The sequence below is a fragment of the Lathamus discolor genome, chromosome 18 (assembly GCF_037157495.1).
Source record: "Lathamus discolor isolate bLatDis1 chromosome 18, bLatDis1.hap1, whole genome shotgun sequence".
NCBI classification, from domain to species: Eukaryota; Metazoa; Chordata; class Aves; order Psittaciformes; family Psittacidae; genus Lathamus; species Lathamus discolor.
The window spans coordinates 928028-955809 of NC_088901.1; the positions used below are offsets into that span (position 1 = coordinate 928028).

The window sequence follows — 27782 nt, forward strand, 5'->3', positions numbered from 1 at the left end:
AAACTTCTGCGTCTTGCACTTTCTGCCCAGCCAGCATCACTGAGCGCACCCAGGGCAGCATCCCACTGCGCACAGCACTGAGGCACCTCTGAGATGCTGCTGCTGTGTTTCCTGTGTGATTCCACCAGGCAGAATCAGCAGTTCTCTGGTTTTACATCCTGAAGTTCTTTACTCCCTACTCCTGTGCAGGGGACTGGCTGCTTACTCAAGGAGAGGACAGAAAGAGGCACCGGTATACCACTTACCACTTTCTAGTCTTCTTGTGAGGCTATGGGTGGGTTTCAGACTAGTCAGGAGAAGAGGCTGTGATTAAATCAGCTGGTTCGAGGCTCTAATAGCAAGCAAATGAGTCCTTCCACCCTCTACTTAATGCGAGTCCTGCTGGGGGGGCAGTTTCTTTGTAAGGTTGGTGGGCAGGAGGATGTTGGCTGGGGAGCAGCCTGGGTGATGCTGCTGGGAAAAGGGGGAAGTCCAACTGACCAAACCCCAAATGGGGGTTTTAATGGAGCTGTTACAGTCCTAAGTTAGAAAGAAGTGGATGGAGGATGCGTGGCTTAGTGCCCTATGGCGGAGGAGTTGGGTTGCCAGCCCCAGGTAAGGTGGTGGCCGGGTGTGCTGGTGAGAGGAGCTGGCTCCGTGGCAGCTTTGCTGGGGTCCTGTGCTGGTTCTCTGTGAGCTGGGCAGGAAAGGTGCCGGTGACAGGGTCTGGAGTTCAGTGATGCAGGCCTGCAAGGGATGGGCTGTGGTGCCTTTGGGGTGCCTTGCATCAGAGATGGAGAATGTTGCAGGCACCCTATGAGAACAGTGGGTTGGAGAGGCAGGATTTTACTGGTCAAAGGCATCTGTCCCAGGTCGTGGCTCCTGCTCCTTGCTGGGTGGAATGCCCGGTGCACGGTACTGTTGGGTACCATGATGCTATTAGGTGAAAATAAACCTTTGTCACTTGGCTGATGGCTGAATCCTCTCCTGCCCCATGCAAAGCTCCCAGGTCCTCACTGCTGGGATTTAGCCCCCAGAAGTCTTGGGCTTGTTTGTGGTCTCTCTGATTTACAGCAAGGGGCAGACCAGCTCCGACCTGGTTTGTTGTGAGGAGCTTGGGAGCCTGCAGGCTCCTTGTTGCTGTTTTTCTTTCTTAATTGGCTTTGAGCGTGGATGTGTGGATGTGCATGTGCCTGCCTCCCTCATCAGCAGCACCCCTGGTATTCAGCGCAGTAATTAGAACATCTAAATCTTCCCTATATGTCATCCAGACTTTGTAAAATTAACTGTGATTACTGGCACCAGCCTGCAGACGTGCCGGATCCCACCCCAGCTCCAGATAAGCATAATTGCTCCTCATTGTTCTGCTGGAAAGTCTGGAGCTCGCTGCCATGCGCGGAGTTAAATGGCTTTGGCTTTTGTTGGCTCTGAGAGGATTTATGAGGAGCTGCACGCAACTGGAGTCAGAAGTGCCGCTTGATTGCTGAGCAAACAAAAGCCCTGGGTCTGGTGATGCCTCTTGAAATGATTCCGTCCCCTCCTCCTCCTTCCCTGACCCCTCGTAGGATGTGGCCGTGGGTTGAGCTGCCTGGGGTATGGTGCGAGACCTGGTTCTGCCCCAGGTACAGCTCATGGTGGAGCCCTGCCCTCTACCAAAGAGCCCTGAACCTCCCCAAGGGCACATATATATATGTGTGCTTATGTGTGTATAAATCTGTATGTGTATATGTTTACTACATCTAAACCCAAAAGTCTCTAGATCTGAACCCAAAAGTCTCTAGGTCTGAACCCAGAAGTCTCTAGATCTGAACCCAGTGTAAACATGCAGGCTGTTTGGAGGACCCAGCTCCATGCCTTTCCCTAGAGGATGGCATCTTCCAACGCAAATGGCCGTTCATCCATTAGGGTTGTCACCTTCTCCAGGTGTTAATCAGGTGGTACTAACCTGTGATTGGAAGGTGCTGGCTAAGGAGTGGCTTCGGATCATTGTTAGGCTCTTGTTAAATGGGGTAGGACATTGACCTCTTACCCACTCCCTTGCAGTACAGGTTCAGTGGTGTGTAGAAATACAGAACTTCCCTTCCTGAAGTTTGCTTCTCCTCCTTTTCCCTGTCCCAGCCTCACTGGCACCTAGAGATCACCACACTTTGTCTTCCCAGCTCGATGGCTTTCCTGTTTTTCCATTATTTCCCTAAGGAAGCTGGACTCGATGATCTTAAAGGTCTCTTCCAAGGTAGTTGATCCTATGCTGGGTGTCCCATGCCATTCCCAATTAAAAGTAAAAGCCAGGGCACTAACTTTGCTAATGACTTTGCTGACAGGAATCATTAAGGCCATCTCAGCATCATGACAGCTCTCCTCTGCTTTCAGGAGCACAATTGATTGCTGTTTTAATTTAAATCATGGACAAAATCCATGATTTCCCCCAGTGCGGCTCGTCAGGAGAGCCCAGCGCTGTTCCTTGGGGTGACGGCATAGAGGCAGGAGGGATGGAATGGGTTGCCCAGGGAGGTTGTGAGTGCTCCATCCCTGGCAGTGTTCAAGGCCAGGTTGGATGAAGCCTTGGGTGGGATGGTTTAGTGTGAGGTGTCCCTGCCCGTGGCAGGGGGGTTGGAACTGGATGATCTTGAGGTCCTTTCCAACCCACACTGTTCTATGATTCTATGAGGAGCCTTGGGCAGCGCTCCGGGGGTGTCAAGGACCTAACTCCGGAGCACTGAGAGACCCGGTAATGGTGGGGAGACTGCTTCAAAGCTCAACGGCGAGGAGGCAAGGGTGGCGTTTCCAGCAGGGAAGTCTCGTGCTCTCTGCTCTCGTTACGTACCCTCAGTATGCCTCACCGGTGAATAAATGTTCGTGCTGAGTGCACCTGGTGGAACCGATAACGCCCGCGGGTGCAGTCCAGGGGACCCCTCCGTCAGTAACAGACGCTGCTTCTGCAGTTTTAGCCACCAGCTTCGGCAGTGGCTGCTCCACGGCTCACCCAGGAGGTGCCTGGAGACAAGAGGCTGGCGGGGGCTCAGGGGTGGCTTGGCGAAGGCTGGTTTAGGGGCTCCTCCAAGAGAACCCCCCTGAGACTGGGATCCACGCTTCCCAAAAGCTTGTGGATCCGAGGTCCTTCCATCCCTAAGCAATGCCCAAACTTCCCTCTGGCTCCGTGCCTGTGTGGGATTAGGATGCACCCAAAGTGCTTGTGGCTGGGGAAGCTCAAGCCGCAGGCTCCATCTCTGGTTTTCATGAGTTACCAAGTGAATGCGCTTCCGTTTGCAGGACATGGGGACAAAGTGGGATTTCGGTTGGTGGGAAGGGAGAGGCCATTTCCCAGCTCACATTAGCTGGTCATAATTGCTTTGAGAGCAGAGGTTTAATCTCAGGATTTCATACGCAAGCGTCAGTCAAGCAACTTTGCCGTGATGTCTGTCCGTGCCGTGGTGGCTGACCCCTTCCCCAAGTGCCGCATCTGAGGTCTCCTTAAAGATGCCTGAAATCCGGAGTGGGGCTGGAGCTCCCGCAGCTCCAAAGGCATCTCCTGCAGCCAGGGCTGCTGCTCAGGGTGGGCTTGCAGCCTGGAATCAGCAGGCAGGGATAGCAGTGTCCCAGAGCAGGCTCCCCATTTGCCTCAACCCCTGTGTCTTTGCAACACAAAGGTCGAGTGAATTCATTACAGTGTAAAAATGAAGTTCTCTGATTGAAGGTTCCTCTTTCACACTTCAAATGAATGTGTTGGTTTACTTGATGGAATGCTTTAAAGGTCCATTATAAAATACCCTTTTATGTGATCAGTAATTTCTTTACATCATTTTTCTTTTCCTTAATTTTTGTGGAACGTAATTATCCTTTCCCCCTCACCTCCTTTTCTTTTTAATCGAATTTTTTTCTTCCCCCCCCCAGCAAGCAGCATCATTTAAAGGGACACAGTTAAGATACAGTGGGTGGAAGATGAGACGGATCCATCCATCTCAGACTTTCAGTGCCTTCCATCAGTCACTTGATTTCAGTCTCCTGTTTTCAGGGTGAGCAAAGCTGGAGGCAGGGGGATGCTCAGGTTCAAAGCACCTTCCCATGCTTGTGCTGGGAAGGGGAGAGATGGGGCAGGGGGGGCTGGTCCTTGGGGCTGAAAGCCCCCATTTCCCAGCCACTGTTTAGCAGGTTGTGTCCTGCTGAAGGGCAATGGAATAATTCCTCAGGGCACAGTTGTGGCACCCACTGGATAATCTTCTTCACAATTAATTCCTCTGCCCTGATTTGCCTTGCAGAAAATCCTGAGCACATTGAAAAGAGGTTTGCTGCCCATTTGTACAGTGCTGCTGAGCAGGGAAAATGGGGACAAAAGGGAGAATGATCCCATTTGAGGCTGGGTGAGGAACAGCTCCGGCTCCAGGGGAGGCTGCAGCAGGCAGTGTAATTCATGCCCAAATCATGATAATGAATGACTGCATCCAGCTGAGTGGAGACTAAATAGGGGTGAATTAGTGGCATGAGCTAATGCAGGCCCAGGAGTTAACAGGAGCTGGGTGCTCAGAGGGTGGCTCTCGCCTCTCGGAGCAGCTCATGTTGATGTCGTCCGCATCTGGGAGCATCTCGTTGCTGATTCCCAGGTGATGACCAGGGATGAGGCAGGGATCTGTTTTAAACCCCTGACCTGGGCAACTTTGCCTGGGTTTGGCTTGAGCCATGGACTGTTTAACACCAAAGCCCTGCCTCACTCTTTTGCCTTGCAGTTTCCTCTCTGGTATTTGGGTAGCGGTGACCTTTGAAGCAGGAGTTTGGAGAGACTGACAGTGCACGGGGCGGAAACGCACCCGAGGCCTCCCCTCCGTGTACAATCAACAATAGCTTCAAGTAACAGCCAAACGGGGATAAAGCTGATGGACCACAAGTTGTCTGCAGAGGAAAAGCAGGTTAACGTGTGCTGGTGACTCAGCTTGAGCGATGCTCTTTAAAACTGGGCTGAAGACATCAAACTGCTCAAGCTCAATTAGTTCATTGATTATGACCTTAATCAACAAGAGTTGCACAGCCCTGGCCGAAAGGTAGCAGCCAAGCAGAGGGTGCAGGACGTGCCCCTGTCAGTGGGAGCACGCTGTGTCTGGGCAGAAGATGGAGGAACACAGCCTCCCCCATGCTTGGCTGGTATGTGGGGACGGGACATTGCTCCTTTTGGCAGATGGGTGCAGCCTCGGCTGCTGCATGGGGGGAGCCTTGTTGATGTGGCCATAGAAAATAATGGGAGAGGAGATCCTGGAATTCTTTGCCCTTTCCTCAAAACGGGAGCAGGCTGCGGTGACAGGCTCTGCCTCCTCCTGGGTGCTGTAGCCTGGTGTGTTGTTACACTCACTGTCAGAAAACCTTGCTCTTTGCGAAGGTCACTTGCCTCTCCCCTCTCCTGCAGCAGAGCTGGGTCCAGCAGCAGCGCTCCTGCTCTGGGGCTGGATGGAGGATGCTGTGCCAGGGCCGAGGGCACTGAGCAGGACAATGTGCTTAATTCCCATATTAAGGAAAAGAATTCCCAGCGTCTGCTGGTGCCCCAGGGGATGACCCCCGCGGACCTCGGTGTCTGGCGAGGTGCTGGTGCTTGTGCAGCGTGAGTAATGCTCCTTGTCAGCCCTGATAAACCCTGGAATCTATCACCCAGCCCTTTCCTCCAAAGGTTTTGTTACTGAGAAAAGTAATTACAGTTTGTCCTTAATTCCACAAGCGTGCCTGGGAAGGGGCTGGGGAGGAGATGGGGAGGAGGGGGCTGGTCCAGGGCAGGGCCGTGGCAGAGCTGCAGCCGCCAGCCACCTCCAGAGCAGCTTCCTTGGTGGCTCCTGTACTGCCGTGGGGTAGAGATGGGAAGGTGGGGAGGTGGCTGCCCTCGAGCAGGCCCTGCAGTGCTGGTCCTTCCGCAGCTCCTGGCCGTGCTGGCGGATGAGTTGTCCCCCGTGAGCATCTCCACAAAGCCCCTGCCCCGGGCAGGATCGTCCTAGCGGTTGATGGGATTATGCAGTTTGTTTTTCAACCCCAGTTGTTCAGTGGAAGGGGAAAAGCCTTTTCTCTGCCTCTGGATCTGATGCAATGAGACATCTGACACGGAAGATGAATTGAGGGCTGCATCTGAAGTGCCAGATACATAATCCATCCTAAATAGGCTTCATTAGTGGTAACAATTAAAGTTACCATTGTGGATTGGATATGTTTTCTATTAACTTTGCCCTTGTCTGCAACTTGGGCTCGCCTCATAATAATGAGCGATGTCACTTCTGATCTATTTCTCATAAGAGCTCCTTTCTCTTCTAAAACTGGGCAAAATATGATTTATAGGCAGGGCCATTGTCTCTGAAGCAGCCCTGAGCCCCAAGCCTCCTTGAGCAGTGATCTACCTGCCTCTGGCTGATTAATACCCAATGGCCCCTGTCCCCTCGGAGGGGCTCAGTCCTGGATGCTCCAGCATCCAAGTGAAATTTTTCCCAGGGCAGGTGTTTTCCAGATATTTCTTTGTCTTTCCCTCACCTTTCTTGCTTCAGCTGAGTATGTGGGCGATGGCTTTCTTATGGCCGTGTCACACATGGGCCCAGCTGCTGCTCCCAGGTCTCGCTGTAGCCCAAGGGCTTGAGGCTGGAGCCACCCTCTTTGCACTGGCCAGGGCTGTGGGCAAGAGGATGGTTGGAAACCAGCCCCTGTGAAGCTGCTCCTGTCCCCTCCACATCTGAATCCCCTCTCAGAAGAGCTCCTAAACTTCTGCCAACTGGAGTGTGAGCCACAGCAGTGCCAAAAGCCCTCCTGACAAATAGCCCCCCCTTGGGAAGCTGGCTGTCATCTCATGTCAACAGTGATGGAGAGAGGAAACTGGCAGTTAATCCCCCCTGCAAGGTATTTTGATGATTAAATTGTGAGTGTCTGGTATAAAGCTGTAGCATCTTAAATGTGGCTCTGGGTGGACAAGAAGGGAGGCAGCAGTGATGAGGGGGTGCTGGTCAATGAGAAAATGAGCATGAGCCAGCAGTGTGCGCTCGCAGCCCAGAAACCAACCGTATCCTGGGCTGCATCCAAAGGAGCGTGACCAGCAGGGCGAAGGAGGTGATCCTGCCCCTCTGCTCTGCTCTTGTGAGACCTCACCTGGAGCATTGTGTGCAGTTCTGGTGTCCTCAACAGAAAAAGGACATGGAACTGCTGGAACAAGTCCAGAGGAGGCCACGAGGATGCTCAGGGGCTGGAGCACCTCCCGTATGAAGACAGGCTGAGGAAGTTGGGGCTGTTCAGCCTGGAGAAGAGAAGGCTGCGTGGGGACCTCAGAGCAGCTTCCAGTACCTGAAGGGGGCCTATAGGGATGCTGGGGAGGGACTCTTCATTAGGGACTGTAGTGACAGGACAAGGGGTAACGGGTTAAAACTGAAACAGGGGAAGTTTAGATTGGATCTAAGGAGGAAATTCTTTCCTGTGAGGGTGCTGAGGCACTGGAATGGGTTGCCCAGGGAGGTTGTGAGTGCTCCATCCCTGGCAGTGTTCAAGGCCAGGTTGGATGAAGCCTTGTGTGGGATGGTTTAGTGTGAGGTGTCCCTGCCCATGGCAGGGGGGTTGGAACTGGATGATCTTGAGGTCCTTTCCAACCCGAGCTATTCTATGATTCTGTGATTCTATGATGTGATTCCCTTCTCCATGTTTCAGGGGAGCGCTCTCAGCCCAGGCACCTCTGAGCTGAATTAATTCTTTCTTGTTTTTCACGGTGGCTCCCACGTTTCATGCAGGCAGAGCCAGGAGAGGTTCCCACTTGGTGGTGTTGTCATGTTCCCCAGCCTGCAGCCTGCTTAGTCCTGGCTCAGCAGCAGGACATGATGGGCAGAGCTGTAGGTTGGTTGTCCATGGTTAGCACACCCTGTCCCTGTGTGGGTTTGTGCTGAAAAATAACATGCAGGAGCTAAACAGAAGAGGATTATGACAAATACGCTTCTGCCAGCCCGAGCTAAGCAGACTGTGAGGCTTCAGGACCTTTTCTGACAATTAAAAACAACATGGTGGCTCTTTGCTGGTGAGAATTGATTCTGTCACTTGGCCTTAAAGAAGCCTCCTTGCCAGGCAGGGTCACAGGTTGGCACTGGAGTGGTGCTGGAGTGCTCTGATGAGGCTGTTTGTGGTCACCTCCTCTGCACTGTGTGTGCACGGGCAGCCAGGGCTCGCTCCTGCCCCTGTCACCCTCTCCCTGCTGCTGGCTTGTCCCCGTGCAGCATCCCTGAGCAGGGCACCATCACTGCCAGCAGTTGCCATGGCAACGCGGCTCTAACGGCCCCGGCACGTCATGGTGGTTGTTTATTATGTCAATCGTGCCCCGGTCCACTGGGCATGGAGCAGGATGAGACCCCCTGTGGTCCTGTGTTCAGCTCTGGGACCCCAATACAAGAGGGACCTGGAGCTGTTGGAGCGAGTCCAGAGGAGGCCATGGGGATGCTGCGAGGGCTGGAGCAGCTCTGCTCTGGAGCCAGGCTGAGAGAGCTGGGCTGGGGCAGCCTGGGGAAGAGAAGGCTCCTGAAGGGGAGACCTGAGAGCAGCTCCAGTGCCTGAAGGGGCTGCAGGAAACCTGGAGAGGGGCTTGGGACAAGGGCCTGTAGGGCCAGGCCAAGGGGAATGGCTTGAACCTGCCCGAGGGGAGACTGAGCTGAGCTCTTAGGCAGAAGCTCTTCCCTGTGAGGGTGCTGAGGCCCTAACTGGTTGGGGCTTGATTTTGGTTGGCTGGGGCTGAAGTGGCAGCATCACATCAGCTCAGGCCGAGCCCTGCTCAGCTCTGCTGAGCTCGGTCCATGGCTGAGCAGAGCCACCCCATAAAGCTCTGTTCCCGTGTTCCCTCCCAAGCTCCAGCACCCCATAATAGCTGAGCATATTGCCCCCAGGTTTGCCCTTGTTCTTGGGCCTGCTGAGCAGCAGGGACAGGGGTTGTAAGGCTTCATCAGCACCCGCCCCTCGCAGCGGGCTGTTTGCTCTGTAGATCATGCATGCGGTGAGGCTTTGTCAATGCGCACACACTGCTGTCCTGCTGGAAGCACATCCTGCACTGCACGGGTACCTCGGTGGCAGCCCAAGGTCACCAGGATGTCACAGCAGACCTTGGAATTGAGATTTCATCTTCTTGAGCTGCTCAGTGCTTTGCTCTCAAAGCCATCCTTCATCCTTCCTAAGGGAAGGGACTGCCTCGCCAGAGGCACACGGAGCTTTTCATGTGCGCGGTATCAATCTCCGTAAGGGAAGCACTTTTCTATTGAAGATCTGATGGAGGAATAAATTCCCATAGAAGTAGAAAGCAGAAGCTAATAGGCTTTTTCACAATGAAAGAATAGATCTGCTGACAAAGGCATTTCCAGGGCATCAAAATAAACTGTTTGCTGTGAAGACCCAGGCTCTTCCAGAGCTCCTTTGCTGGCAGCTCGGCTGAGAGCAGCCATCCCGGGACACTCAGACCTGGCTCCTGAGCCCCGGAGGGGTCCATGCCATCTGCCGCCCACATGGAGCAGTCCTTGCATGGTGCCTCTTGGTCAGTTGCGTCCCCCCTTGCTCCTGGTCCCTCTGCGCATCCCCTGCTTGTGTGGACATCAGTCTCCTGCATCCGACCTGCCTTGTCAGAGCCCATCTGCTCTTGTTCTCCACTGCAGGATTCCTGAGCCTTGGTCTGTTTTACTTCGCCTTTTTTATCCCACTGCATTCCTCTAATTCCTTTTGCTGGCTCAGGCTTTGCTTTCTGTGTGAGTGCACCCCTGCCCTGACAATCATCTCCTGTGCAGCCCCTGCCCCAGGTGCTGCTGTGACCCTGCTCACTGCGCTCTCTCAGGCAGGGTTGTTTGGATCTTCTTTCTCCAGGGAATGCCCTGGTTCCCAGTATCACTGGGTCTTGCCAGTGTTGTCTTCGGCAGCAGTTGCAGATGGGGAAGCTCATGCTGCCCAGATAATCCTTCTGCTTAAGCCTCTTATCTGAAAGTAGCTCTTTGGAAGCGATAGGTAGAATTAGCCTTCAACCTGCATCTTCTGCGCACTGCAGGCGGAATTCCCACCTGGGACAGCCCTGCACATCAATGTGTCTTCTTCGCTGTCCCACATCCAGTGCTGTGTGTGCACGAGGCTGGGGCAGGATCGTGCCGCCACGTCCATGCTCAGCTCCAGCCCCCTTTTTCCTGGAGAGCCTTCACCCATGGCCCTTTTTCTCCCTCTTCCCCATCACTGCTCTTGGTGCAGCTCTGACACCACAGTGGGAAGCCGGGCCCCCCAGCAGGTCACTCCAAGCTTCCCACCCTCCTAGTGCTTCCAAGGCTTAGGAATGGTTATCCCGAGTGGTCACAGTGGTTCCCCAGAGCTGCAGCAAAGACGAGGGCAGGCTCCAAGCTCGGTTTCATTTCCCCTTTTGAAAAACTACACGTTAATTTGTCTTTCCTATCAATTGATTTTGCCGTTAGAACTGCTCTCTGCCCGCCCTTCATCCCCACCCTGCAGGAAGAGCAGGCCTATAAAAGAAATGGATACCCCCATTGCTTAAGAGACTGAAATTTACTGAAGACGTATGCGCTCTGGTCCCCAAAGGGGGCGAGAGGAAATGATTTGTTCAATTAATTATAAATGTTTTAATTTAAATGGCTAATGTAGAAGATAGTCAGATATAAACCAGCAAACTACTGAAGTGGTTTATGGGTCCTTAAAGACCACTAAAAGCTTGTTCTGATTCTGCTAAGATCACTCGAATGACTTTTCCTCTCGCATTCACTGGGTGCAGTGGGAGGCCCAGGGGGAGAGATTTCCTGTTGTATTTTACATACCTCCGGGCAAGCGGTGATGAACGCTGAGCGATTCCTTCCTCGGGAGCTGGGATTTGCCTTTGAGAAGCAGAAAATGTTTCCTGTGCTGTGGAGAGGTGAAGAGAAAAGATGGAGAAGAAATCTCCTGGGTCAAGGTCACCTCTTGCTGCAGGATTACCTGGTCACTTACTAAGTGCATTGCCTCGGTTCCTTTTTCCCCTCCTCTCTCCACAGTCCTGCCTTGAGAAGCGTTTTCCTGGAGCTCAGGGTCTGACTCCGGAGCTCCGGCGCTGTTGCCCGAACTGAATGGCTTTTCTTTTCATGCTTCAGCAAAATCTCTCTTTGTTCCAGCACAACCCATCTCTTCCCAGGCCATACAGAAACCATCACAGCAGCAAAACACATTCGCTCTCCTCAAGTCAATGTTTGGGGCTTATCCCTCAAAACCTGTAACCCCATTGATGTGAAGCAAATTATTTCCTTTCTCTCCATTACTGCAGGGAGCAATGTAGAGCAGAAACATTTGGGGACGCCACAAATGCTGTCGGATGCTCTGGTCCAAGAGCATCCATGAGGGGTCCTTGCTCTTGGACTGCAGACTTGTTGGTTGATGTGAGCCTGTTTTGCTGAGCTTGGGGCAAGTCCTTACAAAGGAATTTGGGTCTCGTGGTTGTAGAGGTTTGCTTTTACTTTTGTCTTGGGTTTTCTTACCCTTTCCTGAAGAGGCGGATGCGAGCCTGTAGCTTTCAAAGCGGGTTTCTCATTGGAGGGGTTTGTTCTCATTGGTGTGGCAGTGCCAGACCCCACATTGCGGCAGGGGCAGGTGGAGGGAAGTGGCTGCTGGGTCGGGAGCAGGAGCGTGTGGTGGCTGGGAGCTGAGCTCCGACCTGCCTTGTTAGAAAGCACAAAGTCTCTCACAAATGGATTTCCAATTTCCCGTCCGCCTGCTTAGCTGAGGCAGATCTCTTGCTTTCTAATTACTTTCTGGGTACTCGCAGGATCTGGTATCCAGGCAACTTGATGCCTCTTAAATCCTCGTGTAAATCTGTGTTTTCCTGTTGATTTTTAGGTGTTGGAGAAACATCAACCAAACTCTTCAGGCAGAGACCGCTTTCTTCATGAGCCTGCTGGGCAGGCACGATGCTGTGGCAGTGGTTTGGGGGTGTCATGGAGCAGCTCCTACAGCTGCTGCCTGCTGAAGCTGGCAGGGCACTGGTGCCTTGCACAGCCTCTCTGTCTGCGTGGCAGCTCTTGGTCTTGTTTCTAATAAGATGCTGGCCAAAGCCAGCTCCTGTAAGCAATGCATCTTGTCCCCAACAGCATCCTGAGGCAGTGGCTTCAGTCTGTCCCTGCTCCACGAGCCATGCAGGCATATGCTCAGGACCTATGGACCTGTCCGGCTGAGGGCCAGGTTGAAGATGCTTTTATTGAAGCAGAGCTGCAGTTAATCATGCTGGTGAGCTCTCTGTGGATGGCCCATCGTGGGGATGCAGGAGCAGGCTCCAAGCTCTGACTTTCCCCTCTTCCCATCCATTTACATTTTCATGGACAACCGAAGGAGGTAGGAAGGACGGATATCTGTGATATAGCATATGCTGCTGTTACAGGCCCCAGCAGTCTCTTCATTACTATGCAAAGAGCACCAGCAAGTCAAGGCACCCTGCAAGAGGTTGGCATCCACACGCTCCAGGGGTTTGACCTCTGTTGGGTGAAGAGTAATTTAATTATCTTGGGTTTGGTTGTTCACGTGCTGGAGTAATGTGGAAACCTGCACCCAGGTCACATCAAGGGTGCCTGTCCTCTCGCCTGGCTCCCAGCACTGTCCCCTTCTCCCTCTCCTCTCAGGCTGGGCATCCTTCCGCACAGAGCAGTTGGGCTTAAAGCTATTGCTTGTGGTCCTGGTGGCAACAATTAGGCCATCAATCAATAAACTAATGCTCTCATTTACAGTCATTAGGGACTGCAGATCTAAGCATCTGCTTTTGCTAATGAGTTTAGAAGTTGGCTAAATATGGCAGACCTGCTCTCATGGAGAAGGGAGAAGCGGGAGTTCGGTGCGGAATTGGACTCTGGTGAAGATGACATCAATTTTAATTAGTCAGCTTCCACGGTTTCCCAGCTAACCCAAGACAAATGGGGTGGGATGGTGCCACCGGGGCAGGAGCACTGCTGGGGCTCCCTGGGGCTTGTTCTGGGAGCTCAGCTTCCCATTCCCTCATGGGGGCATGGGGGAACCACCCACGGGTACCTTCCCTTCCCTGCACCAGTGGTCTGTGCTCAGCGCTCCCTCGGATGTGGCTCAGCTGCATCATTCCTCTTCTGTCACATGTGTCTTTTAATCGGACAAGGAGTCATTTATTTGCACCTTGAGGCCTAACACAGTGGCGACCCTGGGGATGCTGAAGTTTAAATAGCCCTATCATAGATCTGTTGTAACCTAGAGGGAAGGCAGAAAGCTTTTCCTGTCGCTAAATGACTATAAATGATTTTTTCTTGGCGATTGTGGCTCACAGGGGACCAGCAATTGATGAGCTGATGTTTGCCTTGATAGATGGAGACCTCCATCACCTTCCTGAGTCCCCTCCCTCCCTGCAGTCATGGCCTTCAGCAGAGCCCAGAACCTGCATCCTGCATGGGAGGACCCTGGGTACCAGCCACCAAATGTGCATCCTCACAGCACCGTTGCTTGCTGTTGTGCTGGAGAAAAAGCATCTGGCCCCAGCCCTGCAGCCCACCCAGTGCCCCAGGGGCAGTGCTGCTGCCTTGGGACAGAGGCTCTTTAAGGGAGAGGAAGAAATAAAAAGATGCATGGAGCCATACATAGAATCATGGAATGGTTTGTGTTGAAGGGACCTTAAAGCTGTTTCAGTCCCAACCCCTGCCCCGGGCAGGGACCCCTTCCACTGGAGCAGCTTGCTCCAAGCCCCTGTGTCCAACCTGGCCTTGAGCACTGCCAGGGATGGGGCAGCCACAGCTTCTCTGGGCACTGTGACTTTTCAGGTCAGCCTTGCTCAGGAAGAGCTGGAAGGCAAAGCTGGAACAACATCTGCAGCCCAGTTCCCCAAAATGCCTCGAATCCAAAGCAGCAGCACTTGGTTTTTACCTGTTTGGTGAGGCTGGCTGGCTGCTGACGTGTCCCCAGGCAGCACAGCTGGAATTTCACCAATGCATAGAGCAAAATGCTTCAGTAGAGCCCTGTTAGCTCCATGCTGTGCAGCTGAGCAACATCTGGTCCTAGTGTAGCCATGGGCCTGATCCTGGACCACGTGGATGTGTTGAATCTAAAGGGAGTCAATCCTGTTTGCCTACATTAATATTCCCTTTTTTTAAGTAGGCAGGTTAACAGAACTGATGATGAAAAGAAAGATGTCATTTGGGAAGGGAATTATGCAAGAGCAAATGTATTTTTAAGAAAATCCAGACCATTTTGAGCAACGAGCCTGCCACATCACTGCTTTATATCCATCATCTCGCTAAGGGTTGATGCAGGAGTTGCCCCATGGGCCACCGTAGGCAGGTGCCCCACTGCACTGTTGAACCCTGGCGTGTTGCCCGGGGTCTCACTGGGCAGGGGGTGGAGCACTCCCCACCTTGCACAGCCCAACCCCATCCTCTCACAGCAGCACCATCGTTTTCCTGATGGAGCTATTTCTGCAGAGCATCAGCCATCGCGGTGTCTCAGGGATCTCACATTTCTCCGCGCAGGTTAAAGCAGCAGATAAAAGGAACCATTTGAAAAGTCCTTTCTCCTTTTCTTGTGTGCTCTTCGGTGAGTCAGATTGAGGCATTACCAGCTGTCAGGGATGTTTTAAGGCATCCTTTCTCTGGATAAAAGCAAAGTCCAGGCGCAGGATTTGGCTTTCAGTGAAGATTTCTCTTCCTGAGCCGTTACTCCTGGGCTGCCCCAGCATGTACCCGCGTCCCTGCTGCGTGTTGCTCCCACTCACAGCCTCTGATCAGAGCAAGGTTATGGGCAGCTCAGCTCGCAGGGTGGTTTTATTTTAGCTCCTATGGGGAAGTTCTGATGAGTTTACAAAAGAGAAAATCAGTCCTATTCTATGAGGTGATAACGGTTTTTTGCAGTACCTACAGGCGTCTGCAGACCCAGAACGGTCCTTGTGCGGCTGAGGATAATCCCTGCTCACACAGTGTGCCTTTCGGTGGCTGTGCCGTGCCGGATGTGTGCAGCTGGTGGGTATAGCACAGTGTAGGGGTTTGCTTGGAAAGGTCAAGTTTGGGGGGTTCCTGGGGCTTTCCAGAGAGGGGACCCCCTGAGAGCATCCTTGGAAGGGTGAGTAACCAAGAACTGGCTTAGGGAGGCTGGAACAGGGGAAAACCTCTTTCTCTAAAGTAAAAACCTGTCCGCTACAGAGCAGGGGAGAGTTTGGCAGCGTTTTCAGTGGAGGGAGGTGACCCAAGGCTGCTTAGTGCCTGCTTGGAGGGACACACTGAGATCAGAGGGTGGATGTGCATGAAGGAACGTCTGCTCCAGCGGGGGTGCTCACCAAGGAATGGGCCTTAGGGGGACCCCCAGCCAGGGGGGATGAGCCAGCAGCAGTCAGAGCTGAGGAGCAGCAGCCTGGGTGCTGCAGCGTGCTGGGGGAAGGCTGAGTGCTGGGCAGAGCTGCTGCAAGCCTCCATAGCTGAAGCTCTTGATGCTCTTTTTAATACATATATTAAAAGGGTGATAATAAGCAAATCCGTCAGTTATGCAAATGAGTGGCAATTGCATCTTGAAGAGCATCCCACAGTTTAATTACATCATAATTGCAATGTAACACTTTAATTACCATATGCATCACAAAATCATGAGCACTGTTTCTAATCTCTTCACTAATATTTCAAATCAAACAGATTGCACAGGGCTCGGGATCGCACTGCAGTGCTGCAAGGGAAAACATGGGATACATCCTCACACAGCAGCGATGCAGAGGTCTGGAGGTCGGGAAGCTGCTCTCGGCATCCTCACGAGAGGCTGTTAGCAGATGGCTGGATGAGCGGCCTTGGCGGGTGCCTCAAACCACATCCAATGTTGGGGATTCACAGGGACAGCAGCGCGGAGGCTGGTGTGCATTGGGGTGGTGGGTGAGAGGGGTGAAGTGGCTGCTTTGGAAAGCAGCTTGAGCCAGCGGCTGCCTGGGCTGGGGATGGCCGCAGCAGCCAGAGAAAGGGATGAAGGTTTGGAACCAGCTTTTCTGGGAGAAGCAGTTTGATGCTGCTCTTGATCCTCCCAGCACAGGAGAATGAATTTCACATTCTCCTGATCACCCCCGAGAGGGAAACAGTAACGCTTTCTGGGACACAGCTTTAGCTGGAGACCTGCGGATTTGATTTAAACCCATTTATTTTGTAAATCATCCCACTTTGCATGCTTCATTTTTCCTCCCATCCCGCTTCTTTCTTTCTTTCCCCCATAAAGGGACATCCAATAAGTGACATAAGAAAAATAACAGATGGGCTGAACAATGGTCTAAAATTCATGACTGGGGACTCAGAGAGGAGCATTCTCAAGCAGCGACGTGTGATGGTGATGGATCAGGAGGGAAGTGTGCTGGGGCGATGAAATCGCTCCAATCTGCAGCAGTGCCTCTGTGTTGGGATGGGGCTTGGTGCTCAGCAGGTCCCAGTGCCTGCGATCCCAGTGATTCCCCTGATCCCACTTCCCAAGGAGCAGTGGGACCGGCCCTTCCCGTCACCGGTGCTTTTGCTGCAGGTTGCAGGTTGCTGCTCTGCTTTGCCGTGAGCTGGCAGTGATTTAAAACCATCCTGTGCTAATCCATATAAATTCTTTTAATCGTGGATTTAATCTTTTAAGCATGCGGTAATTAAATTACATGCCAGTCAGAGGCACGTCAGTGTAACGTGGGAGGTTGGCAGCCCCATGGGCAGTGCGGAAGAGCTTCAGGACAGCCGGCCCCATGGCTGGGATGTTCTGCCTCTTGCTCCCTCCACTGTTTCCTTGTCATTAGTTTTCCTCCCCAGCATCCCGGGAGGGGATTTGCTTTTGGACAGTCAAAGGTGGGTACCTCTGAGGGTATCCCCTCAGCAGAGCAGGCTGAGGAGCATCCCGGGAGAAGATTTTCCTCCTAAGCCCTTTTAACCTGTCCCAAAACCTCCCTGCATCCATCAGGAGCTGAGAGCACCATGCTGGGCAGGAGACGGGGCTGGCTGAGCCCCAGCAGCGGAGGCACATCTCCTGCTTCTGTGCTTGCAGATGCCAGGAGAAGGAAGAGGAGGAACAGAGGAGGAAAAGATAAAGCCCCAGGCCCGGAGCACTCCTCTATGTGCCGGGATGCCCTTGGAGAGTGGGAGGAGGCCCAGAGAGGTGAGCTCCAGAGCTCCCTGTGCAGGACACTCTGATGGGCTGGTGGTAATGAAGGAAAACACTGAGACACAAGGAGCAATAGATTAAACTTTGTGGTGGGAGGGGGAAAGTAGAGCTGAACTGCTCGGTAGAGAGACGCCTGGCTTTGGGAATGTGACAATTACTGTACTTAATATCTTTCTAACATTAAGAGCCAAACAGCAGCATATATTTAATTCATTAAACCAGTATGAAGTAGCTCCCTCCATCCCAATGCAGTTAATCGGTGCTCAGTGTCTCCTAATGAAAGGGTCCCTGTAAGGTCAGCCTGGCACTTGTTAGCTAATCGGAGACTTATTTGTTTTGCAAATTGCTCTCCGGTTTTGAGCACTGTGCAGTAATTTCCATGGCGGGGAAGCAGGAGAGGGTTCAGGGGGCTGGTTTGTGAAGCCCTCAGTCTGTCGCTGGGAGGAGGATGAAAATAGCCTGGGAAAGAGAAGGAGCAGAGTGCTGGGTTTGTTCCAGGCAATCCAGCCCCGTCTCACCTTGCCTGGCCGGGCATAGGGCACCACCGTCCTGCCCTTCCCAGCTCTGCTGTCAGCCTCCCAAGGCAATTGTGTGGTCCATGGGGGTCCTGCTGCTGCTGCCCACGTTCTCTGTCCAAACACCCGCTTTAGGGGCACAGAACCACGTTACCTGGCTCTCCGGTGACCAACCTGGGATGCAGCTCTTTGGCCAGGAACTTCTGGCAGTGGTTTTCCCTTGGTTTCAAAGCAGGAGCACTGGGAGCAGACCATGCCTGTCCTGACTGCTCCTTGTGCTTGGCAGTTGCTTGCACATACAGCAGTGTAGTGATGGGGTGGGAGAAAGCACCTTTATTTCCCAGTATCACAGACAAAAATAAATAGCCTTTATTTCGATTTCACCCTAAAGTGATGAAGTCTATGGGGTAACGGAAGCATTCCAGCGAGGCAGAATCTTTTCCAAAATGTCATGAAAATGGAGGCATTTCAGCATCTGGTTTTGTGTGCAAAAGAGAAGAGAAAGGAGGTTCATTTTCCAAGGTTATATGGCTGGCAGTGAGGTGTGAACCTGCAGCAGGGCCCTGTGCAGCTCCCGAGCCCGTGCTGTGCAGATGGGGAGCTGCCCTCCTCTCCATGGGAACATTTCAGTTCAGCATCTCCCCATGCTGGGGCATCTCCAGTGCAACCGGGCAAATCCTGAACCTTCCAACAGTTCTCCTCTTGGAGACCTTCCCGGTGCTCCTCTTCCAGCATCTCCAGAAACCTGGGATTTGGTTAATTCCTGGAGCTGCTTGCAAGAAGCAGAGACAGCAGAGTGAGAGACAAGTGGCAAAGGCAGCCTGGAAGCATCAGCAGTGCCTGTCTTCCGCACAAGGAAAGTCTTCTTGGAGCAGATGGGAGCTGTGGGCATCACCAGGTGAGTTGGTGTCTCCTTGGCTGCTCCCCAAACATTCTTGGTCCCTGGGACAGCTTTGCTGATCTGGCTTCACATTAGCACAGATGGACCCAGTTACCTTCTTCAGGCACTTGCTGAACTTGTGTTACGGTGTCTGGCCTGGACATCAGCTTGTGCTGTGGGCGCCGAACAGACAGGCTCATGGGGAGTCTTCTTGCCATCAAGGCAACTCTGCTTCCTACTCATGGATGGTGCTAGTAGCAAGTTCCACCTTCTTCCAGGGCAGTGGGGCACAGCCCCAAGTGACTGCTTGCCATCATAACTCATGGGATCTTCTTTCCCTCACAAGGACTGGAGATTGGGGTGAAGTTACCCGAGCAGAAAACAAGAGTCAGAGTCTCTCTCATGAGAACATAGGATCCCAGCCTGGTTTGTGTTGGAAGGGACCTTAAAGCTCATCCAGTTCTAACCTCCTGCCACGGGCAGGGACCCCTTCCACTGGAGCAGCTTGCTCCAGGCCACATCCAACGTGAAGGCATTCTTAAATCCCAACGACCAGAGTTTCCTCCTGGAGCCCCTCTTCTCCTCCTCCCTAAGGCACAACCTCTGTCTGGCACCAACGCAGTTGCATGGACGCTGCCCGCCGTCATCAGAGCTACATCAAGCGTGATCCAAGGCTGACCCTCCTCGGCGTGCGAGAGGCGGTGGAGCGGTGCGTGTAATACATACACATAACTCTGTCTCCAGGAGGCAGGCTCTGAGCTTGAAAGCCACCTTCCCCGGGTCATGCCCCGCAGTGTGGGGCTGGGAGCAGCTCCATCCCTCGCTCGGTGCAACCAATGGCTCCCCGCGCAGCCCGAGCGATGCCGGGGCTCCGGGCTTCAATTGCAGGAGGAGGGAACGCTTCGCCTTGATCAGGAGGGATAAGAATAGCGAGCGGCAGGCGGCAGCCGGTGGGGTGCGGATGAAAGGCGGCTGCCTCTCATCCTGCCCCTTCTTTCTTCGAGCCATAATTGCAGGCCATGCCGCAGATGAGTGTCACACTCCACCAAAGCCAGAGCACCGCGAGGCCAGGGCTTCCAGGCTCTCCGTCAATGAGCAGGGAGGCAGGGAGGATGCTTTTGATCCCACTCTTCTTCCTCTGCCATGCTGGAGGATTATTAGACTCTCAGGAAGGTATTTCTCTAGCGTGAGCTTTCCCTTGCCCTGCAAAGGAGACCAACTGCCGCTCTGCCGTGTCCAGAGGGCTGTGCCGGTGGCCTGCGCGGCATCAGCCGATCTCACAGAAGATGCTCGTTGGGTTTCAGGCCAAGTTCAGACCCAAAACCAGCATCCCTGAGCCCTCCACGGCACCCAGCCGTTGTCATGGTGGCCTTTCTTTTGGTGGCTTCTGCTCTTGGACATCACGCTGGAGACAGCCTTGTCTGAGGCACCGCAGCCCTTTGAGGTGGTGTGCCACGTCGGCACTGAGATTTCCAAAGGCAGCAGCTCTGCTCGGACACCGTGGCCTCCAGCCTTCCTGTGTTTTCTCAGGTGCTTCCTCTGGCTTTGCTTTCATTAATTCAACGCGCACACACAGAGCATAAGTGGGCTCCAACCTCCACATCCAGCACCTGATATCCAGTAATTACCCAGCGCAACTCACCTGGAGAAGCAAGTTGTGAGGAAGTTCACTGTGTCCTTCAGAGCAAGAGATAATCCAGGAGGACAAATTACAGCTCCAGCAGCCTGACGGGTACAAAAGGTAAAATGAATGAGATGGAGACTGAAGCGATGCACTAGAAAACTGAGCAGGTGACACCTTGATCTGAGAGAGCTCCAACTGGGGGTTTCCTCTTGGATGAAGGACCTGGCAGCAGTGCTGGAAGGAGATGGAAGGGAAAACCCTGACACTGATGGTAACAAATGGGGATGGAGGTAGAAGAAAAGTGGGGAAGCCAGCAGTGCCCTAGGAGGTTGCCGTGCAGCTCCGTGAGCTTCGGCACATCATCCCTACAGCTGGCTGGTATTTTGGGGCTCTGTTTTGTCCTGGTTTTAGGGAATGCTTTAGATGGCAGCTTATTAAAGTGCTGACATTTTAAGATACAACGATGCGAAATCTCCTGCTTTGAGCCAAGTCTGGGCCATTGACAGAGTTCAGTTCATGGATTTGCTGCCCAGAATCCCTGGGAGCAGTGCAAGCAAATTAAGAGGGATGATGCATTGTTGTTCAAGTGGTGTTTTTCTTCGGGTATGAGCAAGTTTTTAGCCTTTGGCAGAATGGTGTAATGTCAGGCTGCAGCATTCTGGAGATTCTGAGATCTCCAGAAAGAGCTGAGCTCCTGGGGTAATGGTTGGACTTGATGATCTTTAAGGTCTTTTCAACCCCCTTGATTCTATGATTCTTTCTGGCAGAGGTGCCTGTGAGTGTCTGAGTTTTGGCTCTGCTGTGTGGTACCCAGCTCGGGCAGGGAGAACAGGGGAGGGGGAGTCCCAGCACCATGGGATGGGGTCAAGGGCAGGAGAGCAGCCCCGGAAACGGTAGCATCAGCCCAGCAGCTCTCCCCTGCAAAAGCAGTGATGTGAAGGCCAGCTTTGCTGTTTTCGAGGGGATTGGAAGCTTTTGGGGTACCACTGGGAGGAGGGGAGGCTGCAGCGGTGCCATTCCATGTGCCATCAGCACAGAGCAGAGATGTGGTGTTGAGGCTGGGGCTGGCTGGAAGGGAGCGAGCTGCAATCAGGAGATGTATTGTGGCTGTTGAACTGCCTGCACAATGCAGCATTTAGGAGACAAAGAGCAAAAGTCGGCACGGTGGGGATGCGGGAGGTGAACAGGGGGAAGGAGATGCTTGGCCCTGCGGTGCAGGAGGACGCTGGAGGTGATGGGGAGTGGGCATAAGGGGAAAGAGCGCAACTGATTCTGGCTGCTGCACACAGTTCTGGCTCTAACTCGGTGCTGCAGGTCTGCAGGGTGAGCGTGCCCATGCCACCCCACAAAGAACATCCCCAGGCTTGTTCCCCGGCGGCCTGGGAGCACCAGCCCCAGGGATACTGATGAACCCGGGCGAGGAGGGGAGCGAGATGCAGCAGGGTTCAGCTTTGAACTCATTTTAAAGCCCTGCTCCACCCTTGCGGCGGCAGCCGGGTGCCTGTTACCCGATGTGGGCACGCACCCATGGAGCCCCTGCGTGGCCGTGCTGGTGCCAGCGGTGGCAACCGGGCTCTGGGGAGCAGCGAGCAGCTCGGTGAGGTCCAGACCCCAGCTCCTCACTGGGAGCAGAACAAAACGTGCTGGGAGAAAGCCCTGGCTCAGCAGAGCAGCCGAGCACCAGCACTCAGCCGCCGTGCTGGCCACGGGGCGCCGCCGCCCGCTTGCTGCGGGTCGGTGTGCGGGTGGAGGTGCGCTCGGCCGCCTCCCCGCCCGGCAGAGACATTTTCTGCTCCGTCATCCTCAGTTTTCCGCTCCGCTTTGCCAGAGTGTTCCAGGGAAGGCGGCCGGCGGTGCCGCGTTCTCCCAATGCCACCTAGCGTCTGCTCCGGCGGCCCCGGGCGCTTGTTCCGAGCCATCAAGAGCTTATTTATTGCAGAGCGATCTTTGAGGGCCAGCAGGCTGCTGGGGCTGGTTGTTAACAGCGGTCCCTGCAGCACGGGTGACGGACTGGGGGTGCACGGGCTGCGCTCCATTGTTTTCTCTATCACTCCCGTTTCGCACTCGAAGCCCACCCCGGCAGGATGGAGCGAGGATGCAGTGACATGGCTGGGGTGATTAAAGCCTTTCAGCCTTCAGCCACTTGTCTTTAGCCCCGACATCACCTGGGGCTTAATCACTCAGAAAAGTGCTGTCATGTCCCATTGTCACCGTATTGAGGGCATGACCTCTTTCCCATTTAGCTGCCATTTCAAAAGAATATAACTTGCCAGGGGACAGGCATGACTCAGGAGACTGGTAATAGGATATAAAGACTTTGACCCGTGGGTCGCCCATTCGAATGCTGCCAAGGTCAGAGGCAAGAGCAAAGATGCCATTTGTGCGGTGATTTTTTGGCCAAACAACCGCATACAGACGTAAGTGGGCCCCTTTGTGGCAGTCAGCAGGGGCTGAGGGCTGGGTTGGACTCTGCTCCCACTTGAGAGCATCCAGGGACCCCAGCCCCTCCCTGCCTGAGTTTCAGGACTGTGGGAGAGCCTTCGGTGCCCTCCAGGTTATGAGTGTGTCCTCCACATTCTTTTCTCACCCTCATTGGAGGGACGTGGTCTGTACAGACTGGGAGCACTCTTATTTCTCCTTCACAGGATCAAAGTGCCACAGCAGCATCTCCCCTTCGTGCCCTGTTGATTTGCTTCCCAGGGCAGAGAAAGGTTTTGCAGGACAGGCATCCCCTTCTCTTCTCTTCTCTTCTCTTCTCTTCTCTTCTCTTCTCTTCTCTTCTCTTCTCTTCTCTTCTCTTCTCTTCTCTTCTCTTCTCTTCTCTTCTCTTCTCTTCTCTTCTCTTCTCTTCTCTTCTCTTCTCTTCCCTTCCCTTCCCTTCTCTTTTCTCTTCTCTTCTCTTCTCCTCTTCTCTTCTCTTCTCTTCTCTTCTCTTCTCTTCTCTTCTCTTCTCTTCTCTTCTCTTCTCTTCTCTTCTCTTCTCTTCTCTTCTCTTCTCTTCTCTTCTCTTCTCTTCTCTTCTTCTCTTCTCTTCTCTTCTCCCCCCCACCATCATCCTCTGCCATGGTTTAGGTCCCTGTAACCTCATCCCCATCCTCAGCCACCACTGGCCATGTGAATTTATCTCATCGAGTCAGTTTGATTCTGTGATTAATTAAGCCCTCCCTAGAAATGAGGTTACTGCTTGCAGTCTCACTCATAAATGTGAGCAGATTAACGGGTGCTGGCCATGTTACATGGGCATTACCAGGCTGGGCTGTGGAGGGTTTGCCTGATTTCATCCAGACAGTCCTTGAATACAAGTTTGCCACAGGAGAGATTCTGAACAGACCCAGCGTATCTGCAAACCACCATCCTGGCCGCGTGAAGGAAAACTGTGCCAGGGGAAGCATTAATATCAGTGGCTCTTATGGCAGCTTGGGGTTGATGCTGACATGAAGCGGCAGAAGGTCCTTTCAGCAACACTGTACTGGCGGGTGCAGTGGGGTACAGCACTGGGTTGCTGCTCTGGGCTGCAATTCCCCTTGCCTCATGGTACCCACAGGTCCAGCTGCAGCAGCATCTCAGTGATGCGGGATGCAGATGCCTTTGCCAGCAGAGCCCATCATTAGCACCCTGCCCTCAGCTGCTGCTGTGCCAGGGCGGTTTCATTGCTGTCAGCCTCATCAACAGCTCCTCCTTCTCACCACCCTCCTGTAATTGCAGCCTCCCTCCTTCCCCAGCAGCACTGGGTGAAGTGCTTTGGGTGGGAGCCTCCGGGGGCCCTGTGGGACCTGTTATAAACAGGGTTTGCAGCCCTGGTTTCCCCTCTCCCTTCCTGCTGAGCCCCTGGCTGTGGTGCTGGGGCTGCCCTGGCTCTTCCCATGGGTGCTGGAGCTGTGAGGTCAGTCCCATGGCTCCTGTTCCTGAGCATCTGCAGGGCCTTTTACTGCTCTTGGCTGTCACCTCCTGCTAGAGGTGGAGGATAAAAGGTGTGGGAGCCCCTCTAGGAGATCCTGGTGGGTCTCTATAACAGCACTGGCAGCTTGGGGAGGTGGTGAATGGCCCATGAGGTGTGGGATGGAGGATGCAGGAGAGCAGCGGGGAGCCACGGGCTGGTGGATGGAAGGGGCTGACCCAGGCATGGAGCACTCCATTCTGCTGCAGCAGCCAAGCCACAGTCCAGCCTCTGTGTTCATTTGCACTGATCTCTTGGGGGGGTTTAATTATCTGCAAACAAGGTGCCACCTCCTTTGCATAATAATGGTGCTGGGCCCAGGGAGCTGGGGCAGCGCCTCCCTGCTCCCCACCCGCTCTCCAACTTCACCCAGGACCTGTTTTTCTCTATTTATTCAGCATCAATAATGGGATTCCGCCCTGCTAACCAGCGTCTGCATGCAACATCACCGGCAGCAGAAGCGATTCCTGCTGAGTTAGTGTATGAAAGCTTTTGCAGTCATCTTGTGCTACACGTCTGAAGGAGGATTTAAATATAAGGCTCTTTAATAAGATGAAAATAGCCCTTTCCCCAGCGCTTTTCTGCCTGCTCGCTCTTGCCACAGCAGCCCTCGGGTTGTGTCGGGGCTCGTCTGGCTGTGGGCTGACAGGTTTCCAAACCGCTCCGAGCTTCTCCCCTCCCTGCATCATCAGCGCAGTATCAGGAACGTGGCGCTGGCTCCTGCTGCTCCTCTCCATGTGTGTTTGGTCCTAAAACTTCCTCGCTCTTCGCAGCACAAATGTAAACCACGTCTCCTGTCTTTGAACCTGCAGGAGCCACAAGGTTTGCTGTGCTTCGCATCTGCAAAGCCTGGCAAGGCAGGGACCAGAAGGACAAAAGGAGCTGTTATTTATTATCATGACTGTTGTTGGTTTTACTGTTATTTCACGAAGTGAACCAACTTCTCTTGCTATTGCAAAACCTTCCAGGAAACAGGCGCATGCCAGTGGCCCAAGGAAGTGTTTTGCTTTTCCACAGCAACTTTTGCCTGATGATAGCAAAACCCCGCAGAGCACATGGGCCAGACGGAGATGCCCCATGCAGGGTAGGTGTCCCCATGGCTTTAGAGCAGTGGCATCCTCTGAGAGAGGGCAGAAGAGTGCTGGTGGTCTCACCCATGACGGGCATGGAGGAAACCCTGTGCCTCGGTGCACGCTGCAGGAAAATGGGTATAATCCTATTTACCTGCCTCCTCCGGAGCGGGCTGTGGTGTTTGATTCATGTCAGGAGCTTGGCTGGTGACTCCTGGATGAATGACGCTATATAAATGCAAAGCGTTATTAATATTTCATGTTGTAGTGAAAATGTACTAATGGGGCTTGTTCCTGGAAGATAAAGTGCTGCCATTAATACACCTCCATGTCCCCAGCACCGTGGACTCGCATGGGCTGGCTGGGTTTGCCTGGTGGAGGGTGCAGCCTTCAGCACCCCTCTTCTGCCTCTGCCAAACCGAAATCCCCAGCCAAGGTGAGCAATGGGATGGCAGCGCTGGCCACGGGAGCTCATTGCCCACCAGCCCAAGGGCAGAGGATGCTCCATGAGCTGCTCCTGTCGGGCTCTCACTGGCTGGTGTCAGCCCTGTCTGCACCAGAGCAGCCTCTTCCTTCTCCTCACCCTGTCGATTCGGTTTGTGCCTCCACCACGTCTTTGCCTGGTAGATGGGGGCTGATCTCCACATCCGCTCGGCTGGACCAGCGGGACATGGAGGAAAGCTGCGTGGCCGCTCACCTCCTCGTCCTGCTGTCAGAGCAGGGCAGGGGGACCAGGGCCTGCCGTGGCTGTGCCCACACTCACCGCAGGGCTGCAGTGCCCAGTGCCAGCAGACCCTGCCCATCCCCAAAGAGGGGATCTTAACCCAGAAAGCAGGAAGCCACAAGACCCCCTTTGGACACCCACAAGCCAGAACATCCCACCCCACCCAGCACTGGGTGCTGCTCCGTGTCCCCCCCATGCCTGCCCCATGGGGGACGCAGCCCTCGGCACAGCCACTGTTATAATAAATAACTAAACCCAGGCCTGTTTGATTTCAAACTGCAGAGCTCTCCCCCGGAGCCATCCGCAAACAGCGCTCATTTACTTTACAGCTGCTTGGATTTGTTTCTCTCCATCACTTTCATTCCCAAACCCAGCAGAGCTGCAGACCAAGCGCGTGTTTGCTCCTCGGGAGGCTCCCGCTGTCCTCCTGCACCCCACACAGCAGCACCCACTCCTTGGACCCTGCTCCCTGCTGCACCCCGGAGCTGCGAGCTGGGGGTCAGGCCTCAAAGAGGGGGTTCTCTGAGCGGGGGGCTGGCTCCTGGGCCCGCTGACAGGGGTGGAGTGATGGGGAAGGGGAGCAGAGGAGAAGCGATGAATGAATTTCCAGTGCAATAATCAACTGCCCCCCCCCGGCAGGAGGTGGGGAGGGATAAAGGCTCTTTGTACATCACTGCCATGGTGCAAAGTTTGTGTAAAATGGGATTACGAAGGGAGGTGCTCGGCTGAGCGGCTCCCGGTGCCTCTGGCTCCCAAGGCTTTGGCCACATCATCCCTGCAGGTCCGAGCAAGGGAAGATGGGTGCAGGGAAGGGCTGGGGGACCCCAGGCAGCGCAGGGCAGCAGATGCAGCTGCTCCTTGCACAGCAGCAGGATTGGACCCTGCGCGCTGCGGGGCAGCCCGTCACCCCTGGGGTTCTGACAGCCTCCAGGACACGTGGGGATCTGCCTCAAGCCTCATCCCTTCCCCTTGGGAATCTCCTCCTCGCTCAGGAGCCCAGGGATGACTCACGTGGCGCTGGCACCGCTCGCATGCACTGGGCGATGCGATCCTGCCGTGGGCAAGCACCGACAGCACCGGCCTCGGCGGAGGACACCCCGCAGGTGAGCGGCATGAAACCCCCTCCGCTGCAGCCCCCGGCCCCGGGGGGGGCACACTGCAGAGCCTGGCCCGACGGTGATGGGCACATCTGGAAGTGTGCGTGGGGAAGGAGAAATGTGGGCTGTGTGTGTGTGTCCCGGGATCCAGCCAGTGAGACAGGAGCTGGGTGCCTGGGGAGCGTGGGGCTGCCCGGGACGGGCTGTGCGGAGCAGTGGGATGGTTTCAGGGCAGGGGCCCTGCCAGCATCTCCGAGAGCGGAGATGTTCAGGGAGAGCCAGTGCCAAATCCAGCCCTGGGAATCCCACTCGGCTGCGGCCCCGCACCACCTGAGGTGCCCTTATCCAGCGTAATGCAGTCCAGGGTCAGCTCAGCTGCGGGGGGTCCTGGCGCAGGCTGAGATGGGTCCGAGCCGATGAAACCCGGCTCTTGTGCATCCCGCGTTGCTGTGCCCGGCGCAGGTCGGCCCCGGGACCCTCCCGCGCTGCCGGGCAGGAGCGGAGGCGATGGCAGATTCCAGCGATGGGAGAGGAGCCGCTGAGCTCCGGGTGCGTCACGCCCCGGCTGCTCCCACTTGTGTGTGCCGGGGCCAGGCCTGGCAACGTGAGGAGGGTTCATAACAAATACCTGCGCGGCGAGGGACGGGGCGGGCGCAGGGCAGGACCGCGGGGCAGTGGGAGCTTTAAAGGTCACCTTTGAAGGATGGCGGAGGGCTCACGTGGACCGCAGCTGGTGGTGAAGGATGCTCCTGCCACAGCAGAGCCATCAAGCTTTGCCAGGCCCCCGTGAGCATGCAGAAGGGGATGGTGCTCTGCAGAGACCATGTCTGAGCTGGGGTGCGTGGCTCTGTGTGTCCCCATGTGCAAGCTGTGT

At 54.4% G+C, this 27782-nt stretch overlaps 1 protein-coding gene across 1 annotated transcript in view; it reads left to right on the plus strand.

Moving 5' to 3' along the window:
- The window catches only part of LOC136023510 (gap junction beta-5 protein-like), a 51062-nt gene that overhangs the window by 21145 nt on the left and 2135 nt on the right, over positions 1–27782 (plus strand). The window contains exon 2 of the mRNA XM_065698012.1: positions 26804–26914. The gene's annotated coding sequence lies outside the window, so the exon portion shown is untranslated. The remainder of the gene's footprint in view (positions 1–26803; positions 26915–27782) is intronic.